This window comes from Falco naumanni, chromosome 4 (genome assembly GCF_017639655.2).
Source record: "Falco naumanni isolate bFalNau1 chromosome 4, bFalNau1.pat, whole genome shotgun sequence".
NCBI classification, from domain to species: domain Eukaryota; kingdom Metazoa; phylum Chordata; class Aves; order Falconiformes; family Falconidae; genus Falco; species Falco naumanni.
The window spans coordinates 69,852,105-69,865,201 of NC_054057.1; positions in this window are offsets into that span (position 1 = coordinate 69,852,105).

Genomic DNA, 13,097 nt, shown 5'->3' on the forward strand with positions numbered 1-13,097 from the left:
GCCGCGCCGGGCAGCCCCGCAGCCACCCCCGCGCCGGGCTGAGGGCGCCGCACATCTCTGCCGCGGCCCCAGCGCCCCCTCTGCCAGCCCCCGCGGGGGAAAACCCCGCAGCCACCGCTGTGGGCCGCAGGAGGTCCTTTCGCCGCCCTCCGTGCGGAGTGTGGCGGGGCTGCCGAGCCGCCCCGGAGCTCCCGTGGTGCCGGGTGAGGCGAGCGGGCGGCCGGCCCGGGCCATCCCCCCGCCGGGGGTCGGTGCAGGCGGCGTGACGGGTCTCCCTGGCCCTCAGTGATGTCTGCTTCAACTTTCCCGCGTGATCCCGCCCCAGCGTGTCCGTTACGTTTAGTCATTCACCCGGTGGCGGTCAGTAACTGTAAACGCGTGAGGGAATTGCCTCTTCCCGCCGAAGCCGGTCCTGAGTGGGAAGGTGACGCAGTACTGCAACCCCTCGCACCTGCTTCAGTTGCCAGTAACACAGATCCCAGCTTGTCTGAGGTTCATCTAAAGTCTTAAGATGTTTCTAGCAAAAGGCGCTGTGAGAGGATGGACTGTGACAGAAGGTCGAGTTCAGAAGTCACCATGACTTTATCTAAACACCTGGTTTATGATACAGATGCTGGTTTATATCATTGTAGTGGTTTCACCCCGGCCAGCAACGCAGCCCCACACAGCCACTTTTTCACTCCCCCTACAGTGGGAGGGGGGAGAGAATTGGAAGAGTAAAGTGAGAAAACTCACAGATTGAGGTAAGGGCAGTTTAACAGGCAAAGCAAAAGCTGCGCATGCAATCAAAGCAAACCAAGGAATTCATTCACCACTTCCCATGGGTGTTCAGCCAGCCCCAGGGCAGCAGGGCTCCACGACATGTAACAGTTACTTGGAGACAAGTGCCATCGCTCCAAATGTCCCCCCTTTCCCTCCTCCTTCCCCCAGCTTTACATGCCGATCATGACATCATACTGTACGGGATATCCCTTTAGTCAGCTGGGGTCAGCTGTCCTGGCTGTGTCCCCTCCCAGTTTCCTGTGCCCCCCAATCTATTCACTAGTGGGGTGGGGTGAGGAGTGGGAAAGGACTTGGCTCTGTGTAAGCACTGGTGGCATAGAATACCTGATACCACAGCCAGTTAAGAACATTTTAGAAAAGTCGTTAATGTAAAATTAATGTTTTATTTAAGCTTTGGATCTAATGAGTGTAGCACAGCATCAGTTTCTATTGTTTTATGCATCGACCATCATAGAAGAGGTGATGAAGTACTACTAAACGCATTCTTAAAAGTTCAGAATCTTCTTTGAAAGGAAGAGCAAGCGCTGATACTGTGGCACTTTTGTTGCTAGTAACTAATGGTCTGGGTTGTCTGGGAAAGCACCATTGGCCATAGCAGTAACTTATCTGTCAAGTGAGCAGATGCAGAGGTAGCCTTTTGGTTAGCACTTTAATAAGATATCTACATCCTATTTAGATATTTGAATCTCGAAGGCTATAGAGGAATGAAGCTGGGTTAATTAACAATATACAGCTGTGGGCTGGCTGCAGCGGCGGTGGGTTGGCTGATGTGGATAAGGTGCAGCTGTGGCTGGTTCCTGCTAAGTAGTTAAATAGCTGTAAGGGGTATGGAAGAGGAGCAGTCAATGAAGAGAGACCTGGAAGAAGGAGTGAGTGCCTACCTGCCTGCACTCTGGATGTAGGAGAGACAAGGAAAAGGATGCAGCAGAGGGACTGGCCTGAAGAAATATCCTGGACAGTAGATGAACCTTAGAGACCTTGTGGGGGACTGGTGGCTGGGAGCTAGTCATTGAAGTTAACTTGGTATGGGATGGTAAAAACCTTGTTGTAGTCTACTAGGTTTTTTTTGTGCTGCAACAGAAGGCAATGCCTGTTTTACTTACATAACCACAGATATAGACTCCACTGTATATGAGTGCCCTAATCCACTTCAGTGAGAAGGGTCATGCCCTTTTGTACAGAAAGCATGAATGCAATTACAACAGAGCTGACTGGTAAAAGTCATGCAGTAATAGCACAGCCTTAAGAGAAGACCAGCAATCTCTTTTGGCATAGTTTGAAGACTTTTTGCCTTTGAGAAACTTTTAATAATGATTTATTTAACTCATACTTAGTAAATTGCCCAGAGAACAAAGCAGGTTCACTCACTTCAGTTTCTTTGTGAATGGGCTGCCTGATCTGCACAGGCTTATAGCATGGGAAATTTCTAGTTGCTGTGGAGAAAGTACAGAGCTGTAAATTCTTCAGAATTGCTTAAAAGCTTCTCTTACTTTGCCACCTTCACCTGTTCCCAGTTAATGTATAAGGCTGATAGCAGGGGCAGGGCTGTAGTGACCTCTGACACTCACAGCAGGGGGGGCAGAAAGAACCCACTTTATACTTTACCAGGAACTTCTGAAGCATACTGGCAGATTCAGTTAAAGCAATTTAGTACCCCTTCAGTTGTGCTAGGGATGAGAACTTGAGAGTTTCCTCTCATTTACTATTGCTCCATAGCTGTGCCCAAGTAATGTACAACTATGAACGTGCAACACACTAGTATAGGAGATAATTTTCTCTTCCTAGAAAAAAAATTGTAAGTTTATCAATAAGATTTCCCCCCAGTATTCATAACTTATAAACAGATTTAACAATTTTCTGAATAATATTCCATCATTTAAAGCATAACTTTTTGCCTTGATGTTTTTCACATCACAGTACTCAATGTTTTAAACCATTACATATGCTTGTTGACTTCACTGGGAATTATCTGCAGAAGAACTCTGGGGTCAGTTGTAATCATTGTTACAGCTGTCTGGACTTCTGCTGGAGCTATTCTGACCCCTAGCATAGTTTCCAGCAATGTTGATTCTAAGTGTTACATATTACAGAGTTTCTTTGGTTTTTCCTCAGGGACTATACCACTGTCAGAGAAATTCACGATCAGATTAAGATTTGCATGTATTTTATTTTGTTAGAGAGAAATTCACATGACACTCTCCTTGTCTTTCAACAGCTTTCAGATAGCTAATGTGGTTATTTTAAACTTACCTCATTTTGAAGTTTCCTTCTGTCAGTTACACCCTGTGTCCTCTAAATATATTCTTTGTATATCCATTAAGTTTACATTTGGAATGGTTACTGTCAGTATTTGTTCCTTTAATTTGGGACATATGTTGTGTTACTTCTGAAATGGTAACTAGTAAAATAAAATACATGCTTTCTCCATTCTCTCTTGGGAAGAGAACAAATACGCAACATATATATTACACCTATAATGCCTGTTCAGTTTCCTGTTGTTTTGTAGCACTCCTTGATGCAAAATGTGTTCAGTAATCATCTTTGCACTCTAGAGAGTGTATCAGGAAAACAGACTAGTTTACACAGAGGATGTTTTCTTGTGTGTGTTTTAACAGTTTCTTAGAAATAGCTGTTTTGTAAGTCTATGGAGAGATTGTTAAAGAGGATGAAACGCCACTATCTCTATTCGAGGAGGTATAAGTGACAACTTTCACTTTTACTTACAGGTCCACTGGAGAGCACATATCACAGTCAAAAGGGGACCAAGCTGAATCTGTCCAGCAGCTTAGCCAGGTAAGTTTTATCTGTATTTCACCTGAAAAAAGGGAATGAGGAATTATTAATCCAGCTCTGTGCATGAAGAGGAATGAAAGTATATGAAGAGTCTGTCCAGGTCAAAGTTTAATTTTAAAAAGTTTTATAAAACCCACAGGGTGGTACTAATGCAAGACTTGCTTCCTCTACCATTGTGTGCTGTGCATGCCCCATAAGCTTTTCTTGCATTCTTCTGGATTCTGGATTCTTCTGTGGAACCCTACCAGTTTTCCTTCCATAGCCTTGTGCTTAAGAAAGCATCTGGTTTTTTGTACTCAGTCATGGATGAAGCTGAGATTTTCACAGCTCCAACTGTTGGCTGAAAGTTTGAAGTTGTTTTTCACCTTTCAGATGTTTGACATACAACATACCTCTTTAGTATATTAGAAAGTTGTCTGCTTATGTTTGCTAGCTGTATCATGTCCACTAAACTTGGAGCACTTTTTTTAATGCCTGCAAAGCTAGAGCTACTGAATGACATGTCATTGCAGATTTAGTGCATTAGATATAGCAAGTGGATAAACTAAGTCCCAAGGCTGAATATTTGTCCATAGTGAAGGACACTATTTTCCAGTTTTCTAGGAAAGAAAGGAGGATAATGGCATTATCAGACAGGTTCCACTAATACCACTATTTTAATTTTCTATCATGTTCAGAAAATGTGGTGTGTTTGCTCTTCAGTGATGAGAGAATGAAAGCAATCAAAACTCCTGAGAATAGGGGAGTGAGCATGTCTTTTATTTTAAAGTGTTTGGCAGTTGTTACAAAGTAACATCAATGATTATCCTGTGCAGTTCTGAATATAATTTTTAATTATAGGCACATATTCCTGTGTCCACACTGCAGCTTACTCTCATTTTGCTATGACTCTGAAAGTGTAAAAGTACTTTTAAGATTAGTGTGAGAATAGACTTACTGTATATCTGAGTAGCAGGTTCAATTCCCTTCAGTGTTAATGCCACCTTCAGGAATACCCACCTTACCTATTTAAAAGAACTCCCTCAAATGACAGTGTTACCGAAATCTCGGAATGAAGAACTTATCGACACCAATGTGATGTAGATAAGCAGACACTTCTTTATTGACGGCCGGGTGCGTGAGCGAGTCCTCTCGCGATCAACGCACGCCAGGTCCTAAAAACAGATTCCATATATAGAGCTTATTCATACATATTCATTAATTATTCATGCATAATCATAACATTTCCCAAAAATCATTAACATATTCTCCTCCTATATCCGATTCTGCGCAGTAAAGCGTAGAAAGGTCTAGAAATGGGTCTAGGGTACGATTTGGGTAGGTGGTATATGAGTCGGTGGTCGCGATCTCCCCCTGCCGGAATTACCTTTTACTAAAGTTCACAGTTTCTTGGCAGGCACCTACAAGCTGTTCCAGTCGACTCTCCCCAGTTCCCATTAATCCTACATTCTGACATCTCAATATACTTTCTTTATACAGAAGACTAGTTAGATACAAAGGAACCTTTCAACCCTAGAGTTATTACCTATGTTTTAACAATAGTTCCAGGCCCTTCTTCTAGCCTTGATACAGGACGTACAGAAGATCTCATAGCAGCTTTTACTGTGCAACTATAAGTTTCATTAAAAATATTTCTTATCCTCCTATATTTCTATTCTATAAAATAACTCTATAAAATCAGATAATCAAACCAATAAAATCAATTGATATCAACTCTTTAACAAATCGACAACATTTCCCCCCTTTGAAAGTGTTGAAAATCATTATTTCAATACTTTCACACTATTTACATGTCATTTGTTTCAACATATTTTGGTGGTGGTGGGCTGTGTCTTGGTGGACTAGTAGGCACTTCTCTCATAATCATACGATTGACAGCAATTCTATTGATAAACTGTTTTTTCAAACATACATATACTAACATGATCATCAAAAAAACAATTAATAACAAAAACAAAGTTTTGATTATGGATTATATCCAAGAGCTCAAGTTCCATCCTAATTTATTAAAAAAATTTTCCAAGCCAATCTTCCGACATATCCTTTTGAATATTTTCAGTTTCTTTTTCAATTTTTCCCAATAGGTCCAGATCATGTTCCACATCCTGAGTGACATTTGGAATGTGGATACAACAGTGGTCCAGTTTATCCTTGAGATATCCACACACTCCATGTTCTTTAAGTAGGAGCATATCTAGTGCCATTCTATTTTGTAAAGTCATTCTGGAAGTCGCTTGTAATTGCATGTTCAATTCCTTAAACCCCTTTTTAGTAACGTTTGCTAATTTTTCCACTTGACCAGTTAACTTATAAAGCCATGCTCTGTTCCTATATGATGCTATAGGATTTAAAAGTGATTCAAGTGCCCAACCAATTTTCACTCCTATAGAGGGTTCATTTCAAATATCATCATTTATCTCAGATCTCTTTATTCGTTTAGATTCTAAATTCTCTAAAGATCCTTTAAATGGTGATTTCTTCCAAATCGGACACAATGTTGGCATGCCTAAGGTAATTTGTTTCACTTTACCATCTAATGGTAAATGAGTTGTCCAGGTTCCATCACTCAATGCCCAAACTAAATGTCCTGGACTTCAAATAGTAGTTTTACTACAACTAAACAAAGTTCCTTTCCTAACTGTAAAAGTGCTGGTCAAATTGAGAGTGTTCTTAAGACCTCGACAAAACCAACCATATTTCAAAGCAGCGGCCAGCAGAGGAATTCTTTGGATTACTAAGTCTGCATTACTGCAATCATACACTTTTTCACATTTCCACCATGGCACTACTTTATTTTCCTTCTCTCCCGATATAGTTGACTTATTATCTACCCAGGGTAATACTAAAAAAACCTTTCCTTCCTAGGTAAAACACTAAAAATTTATTGCCATATACTGAAAATGGGAAAATATGGACATAGACCATATAGAGTCCCGTTGTTCTACTAATTGGATACCTTGGCCAGTTTTATTACACTTTCATTTCATGATACTTCTGCTCACATTGGTTTTAAGTTGTTCATCATAAGAACACCATCCCACAGTCTTAAATCTCCCTATTTTGGTAAAAACATGATTTAACAATTTTTCACAATCCAACAGACTACCTGGAGTTTTCCACTGTTTTCTAATAACTTTCACTTGCTCATACCATTGAGTCACTGGCCTCTGTTCACAATAATTTGTTTCATTTTTATGTTCCAGGTTAGTCAAATTCATAGTTAAAATTCCCCATGAAATAGATTCACCTACTGCCCTCGGTATTGGCAAACAAGCAGTGATCTGCATGACATTTTATAAATTGGTAAATTCTTTAGTCAATCCTACCAACAAATTTTCCTCTGCCATTTGTTTGGGAATGTCAATCACTTGTTCTGTTTCTATTTGTCTTTTGTTCCTGTCCACCAAGCCAGCCCATAATCCCACCAACATTACCAACCAAAAAAAAATCCAAAAACCAATCATAACCTGATATAAAAAATTAGACATGTTTCAAAGTCAATTTTAAAGTCTTTGGGTCACGGTTGATAATCTTCCATGGAATAGGTGCTTTCTTCACGGTGCTTTCTTCACTCAAGTATAATGTATCCAAGCATCCGATTCTGCAATTTTGATAGCTGTAAAAGTGATTAGCAGTATCTGGAAAGGTCCTCTCCAGTGCTCCTGCAAAGGTTCAGAGGTCCAAGTCTTCACATAGACATAGTCTCCTAGTTGAAAATCATGCACTGAATTTTTCAGGGGTAAAGGTCTATTCCAAATTACTACACTCCAAATCACAGCCAAAATTTTCCTTTAAAAAAAACCAAATAGTTATACACATCTTGTTTTCCTTTTACATATATGTTTGGATTTGGTTCTGGAGATTCATATGGTTTTCCATTTAACAATTCATAAGGACTGACTGAGGTTCCACTCTTTGGCTGTACCCTGATGCATAATAATGCCAATGAAAGTGCCTGAGGCCACTTTAAACTGGTTTCTTGACAAATCTTGTAATAACCACTTCACCACTTCTTTTGCTTGTGTAATGCGACAGGGAAGGGCTTCTGGCCATCCTGTAAAAGTAACAACCCCTACCACAATGTACCGATACCCATTTTGTCTGGGTAATTCTAAAAAATCTACTTGCCAATAATCTCCAGGTTCTACACCAAATTTCAGTCTACCCATTTGAACCTTTTTCTTAATCATTGGATTATTTTTCAAACATACCTCACACTTTGCAGTTATCATTTTAGCTATTCCCAACATTTTAACTGATACCACTTGTTTTCGTAAAGATGTTACTAAAGCTTCTGCCCCCCAATGACATTCTTGGTGTTTTACTTGAATTATCTCTCTCATTAAAAGAGGGGGAATTACTACCTGTCCATTAAGAGTTTTCCACCATCCAGCTAAGTTTTTCTTAGCATTTAATAACTGACCTAATTTGTCATCTTCCTCTAAATATTTCGGTTTTTCCCTAAGAAGGGTTACTGTTTTAGAAAGAATTATTGCCATTTGCGATATTTGTCTCTTTGCTACTTTCTTTGCTGTTTTATCAGCTAAATTATTTCCAATTATTATTTTTATATTTCCAATCTGATGTGCTTTACAGTGCATGATTGATACTTGATCTGGTTTTTAACTGCTTGCAATAATTGTAAAATTTCTGTTTGATGCTTAATGTTTGATCCTTGAGAGGACAATAACCCTCTCTCTTTCCACAAGGCTCCATGGACATGCACTACCCCAAAGGCATATTTTGAGTCAGTCCAGATATTTACTTTCTTGTCTTTGCTTAATTCTAAGGCTCCAATTAAAGCGATGAGTTCTGCCTTTTGGGCTGATGTGGTACTCGCCAATGCTCCTGCTTCTATAGCTGTAGTCTCTGTTGTTACCGCATATCCGGCGTATCGGACTCCTTGTTCCATAAAGCTGCTTCCATCAATATACAGTTCCCAGTCTGGTCTCTCCAACGGCACATCCTTCAGATCTTCATGACTGGAATAAACATACTCGATAGTAGCCAAGCAATCATGTTCCAGTCGTCCTTCTTCCTGTATGGAACTTAAAAACACTGCAGGATTTACCAGGTTAGTCGTTTTTAGAATCATATCATCTTGTTCAGTCAATACCACCTGGTACTTCATCATTCGGCTGGGAGACAGCCAATGTCCCCCCTTCTGTTCTAGGACAGTTATCACCATGTGTGGAACATAGACTGTTATTGTTCTTCCCAAAGTCAATTTCCGAGCTTCTTGTATGAGCATCACTGTTGCGGCTACTGCTCGAAGGCAGTTTGGCCACCCTTTACTCACTGTGTCCAGTTGTTTAGAGAAGTATCCGACTGGTTGTTTCCAGCTTCCCATCTTCTGGGTTAGTACTCCCAGTGCCAGGTGTTGCCTTTCATGAACAAACAACTGGAAATCTTTGGTTAGATCCGGCAGTCCCAAAGCAGGTGCAGACATTAAGGCACGTTTCAATTCTACAAAAGCCTTTTGTTGTTGTGGGCCCCATACAAATGGAAAATTCTTTTGGGCCTCATAGAGTGGTTTAGCTATTAGCCCATAGTTCATAATCCAAAGGCGACACCACCCAGTCATTCCCAGAAATGCTCTGAGTTCATGAATATTTCTCGGCTCAGGTATACCACAAATAACTTCTTTGCGATCTTTTCCTAATTGCCATTGTCCTTTTGAAATCTCAAAGCCCAGATATATCACAGTCTGGCAGGCTATCTGGGCTTTCTTCCTGGATACTTTGTATCCATTTAGTCCCAGGAAATTCAAGAGATCAATAGTCACCTATATACAGGTAAGTCTTTCTTTTGCAACAATCAATATGTCATTCACATATTGTTATAGTAAATGCCCAGGTCTTGATTTATCCTGTTTCCAGATTTCAAGTTCTTTAGCTAATTGATTTCCAAAAATAGTTGGACTGTTTTTAAATCCTTGGGGTAATCTAGTCCATGTCAACTGCATCTTTCACCCAGTTTGAGGATTTTCCCATTCAAAAGCAAAAAGTTTTCTGCTTTCTTTTTCCAAAGGTATACAAAAGAAAGCATCTTTTAAATCAAGCACTGTAAACCACTGATAAGTCTCCCTTAACGCTGTTAACAGTGTATAAGGGTTTGCTACTACAAGATAAATATCCCTAACTATTTGATATACTGCTCTCAAGTCTTGCACCAGCCTATATTCACCCGAGGGTTTTCTGGCTGGTAAAATAGGAGTATTATACTCAGATTCACATTCTTCCAAAATTTTATACTCCAAAAATTTATCAATCAATTTCTTCAATTCCTGTCTCACTTCTGATTTGATTAGATATTGTTTAATTCTCACTGTTCCTGCACCTTCCTTCAAATCTATTTTAACTGGTTCTGCTAGTTTTGATTTACCAGTAATATTTGTCTCCCATACAGTAGGGATCACTGCCAAATCCACCTCCGGTGGAATTTCTTGTTCCTTTACTTTTTCTTATATCATCAAGATTTCTCCTGTTTTTGACTCAGATATTTTCAAGAAAAATTCTCCTTCGTCAAAAACAATCTGTGCATTTAATTTAGATAACAAATCTCTTCCTAAAAAGGGTATCAGACATTCTGGTACATACAAAAATTCATATATAATTATCTTATTTCCAAATTTCAAATCCAGGGGTTACAAAAATGGCCTGGTTTTGTTCCAGTTTTTCCTTTACAGATATTTAATAAAAAAATGTCGCTCCTATATCCACTCCCAACCTTACAATTTAAACAACATTTTTTTTCCACTTTCTTATTATCAAAAGTTATAGCCATTACAAAATTATCTCTAATAGTTAGCTTACATTCATCCTGCCAATCCTTTATTTGTCTTAAATAAAAAAAACAAATCCACATCTGACATTTTATTCCATTTCCCTTCTCTTTTACAATACAGCATTAACTGCAAAATAGTGTTATAATTCAGTGTCCCCTTCATGGGCCACTTTTCCTGATCATCCAATATATACAAAGACCACCAATTATTACAATACTCAAATTATTACAATACTCAATCATCTGGCTTTTCGACAAATCCTCATACAAATCTCCCCAGTGTGTCAACAAACATCCTAATGGAGAATTTTTCAGGATTTTGTCATTTACAACAAGATTACCCATGCTTTTACTTTTAAACAACCGAGTTAACTTAGTTGCCATGGTATAATTACTCACAGTACAATACACAATTATTCAACTCTGTCACTCCGATCCGCGGATCCACACTCCACACTCGCTTTCGTTCTCAATTATACGTCTCACCCTTACAGCCACACTCACACTTTCCAACAGTTACTTTAAACAAACATATAACACAATATTATACCCCTTAATTTTCTTCTTAATACACAAACACAAAACCACAAACACAAAAACTTCTTCTAACTTTTTGTTAGAGGCACTACCTTAGAGAACACTATAGCATATAGTTTCTCTTGTTTCCACTTTTGTCCAACCCTGCAATAGCTTTCGCTTATGTCTTACGGGCAGACGCCTAGGCTTCCACATACACAAGGATCCTTTTAGTCCAACCCTGCGCAGCTTTCGCCGCGTCTGACAGGCAGACTCCTAGTCCTACCCTGCGCAGGTCTTTCACTGCGTCTGACAGGTAGACTTACTCAGTGGGACTCTAACCCACTGGTGGGACTCTAACCCACTCCTTACCATACACTTATTATAGTGGGACTCCCCCCCACTTTCTCTAGTGCACTTACTTACTTACTTTAGTGGGACTCTCACCCACTTACTACAATTAAAAAAAGAAGTGTCTTACCAAATATCCAGGGAACGTCGCGAAGAGCCTTACGGATCGGGGATCGATGGGTATCCCCGAGAAATCTCGGTGCCGGCTGGAACCGATCAGGTCCCCGACTCCTCCGGTCTCCTTCAGCGAGGTCCCATCTGGGTCGCCAAAACTGTTACCGAAATCTCGGAATGAAGAACTTATCGACACCAATGTGATGTAGATAAGCAGACACTTCTTTATTGACGGCCGGGTGCGTGAGCGAGTCCTCTCGCGATCAACGCACGCCAGGTCCTAAAAACAGATTCCATATATAGAGCTTATTCATACATATTCATTAATTATTCATGCATAATCATAACATTTCCCAAAAATCATTAACATATTCTCCTCCTATATCCGATTCTGCGCAGTAAAGCGTAGAAAGGTCTAGAAATGGGTCTAGGGTACGATTTGGGTAGGTGGTATATGAGTCGGTGGTCGCGATCTCCCCCTGCCGGAATTACCTTTTACTAAAGTTCACAGTTTCTTGGCAGGCACCTACAAGCTGTTCCAGTCGACTCTCCCCAGTTCCCATTAATCCTACATTCTGACATCTCAATATACTTTCTTTATACAGAAGACTAGTTAGATACAAAGGAACCTTTCAACCCTAGAGTTATTACCTATGTTTTAACAATAGTTCCAGGCCCTTCTTCTAGCCTTGATACAGGACGTACAGAAGATCTCATAGCAGCTTTTACTGTGCAACTATAAGTTTCATTAAAAATATTTCTTATCCTCCTATATTTCTATTCTATAAAATAACTCTATAAAATCAGATAATCAAACCAATAAAATCAATTGATATCAACTCTTTAACAAATCGACAACAACAGTTCTTATGTGACAGCAGTAATAGCAATGATGAATTATCTTATTCTGATTAGTGCTGTAAGTGGTACTTCATGCTGACAGCCTGTGGATCCAGGCCAGGAGAAAAGGATTGTTTAAAACCTATTTGAGCATAAGCTTAGCTTCAGGCTTCTGAAGGCTGAAGCCCTTTTTTTTTTTTTTTTTGCATAGAACCTAACTTGGGACAAGAAATGTTTCTGCTTGCATGTCTTCCTTCTGTCTTGAAAGAGGAGCTTTTATATGTAAATACACATACAATCATTAGAAAGGTCAAACCAGTGCTGTATGTCATATTAACACAGTGAAACATCTTTATTTTACTGCAACACAGCTGTTGCCTATTTGTTTCTACTGCTTCAAAATACACAAAAAGAGAAATGTATTGTGTCTTGCTGTGTTGAAGCATCTTTGTCCCATGCTTTGGAAGCTGGTTTTGTATCTGAAGGCTGATGAGCAAGGTACAAGGCATTTCCTTTCTGCAGCAGTTGTGTATAAAGCTTTACGCCAGAGTTATGAAGCCTACTGAGAAAAGGCATCTGGTAATAGTGCCACCATCTCAGGCTCGCTCAGTGTGTCTGGGTGTATACAGACAGCTTCCCATCCTTCCATGTTATTACTTTGGATCCAACAGTTATTTTAAAACATGTTATTTTACACACAACACCATAGATGTTGTCATGAAATCAAATGTTGTTTTGTAATTAGGCTGGAGGAACCGTCTGCAGTAGACATGAGAGGTGACAGTTTTCTAGCTGAAAGATCTGGTTAGTGTAATAAACTTTGCTTTGCAGGAACAGTGTTTGTTTGGCACTATAGGTAACTGTGTTACTCTGAAAAACAGATTCTTTGGTATATATTTGGAAACTACATTTGG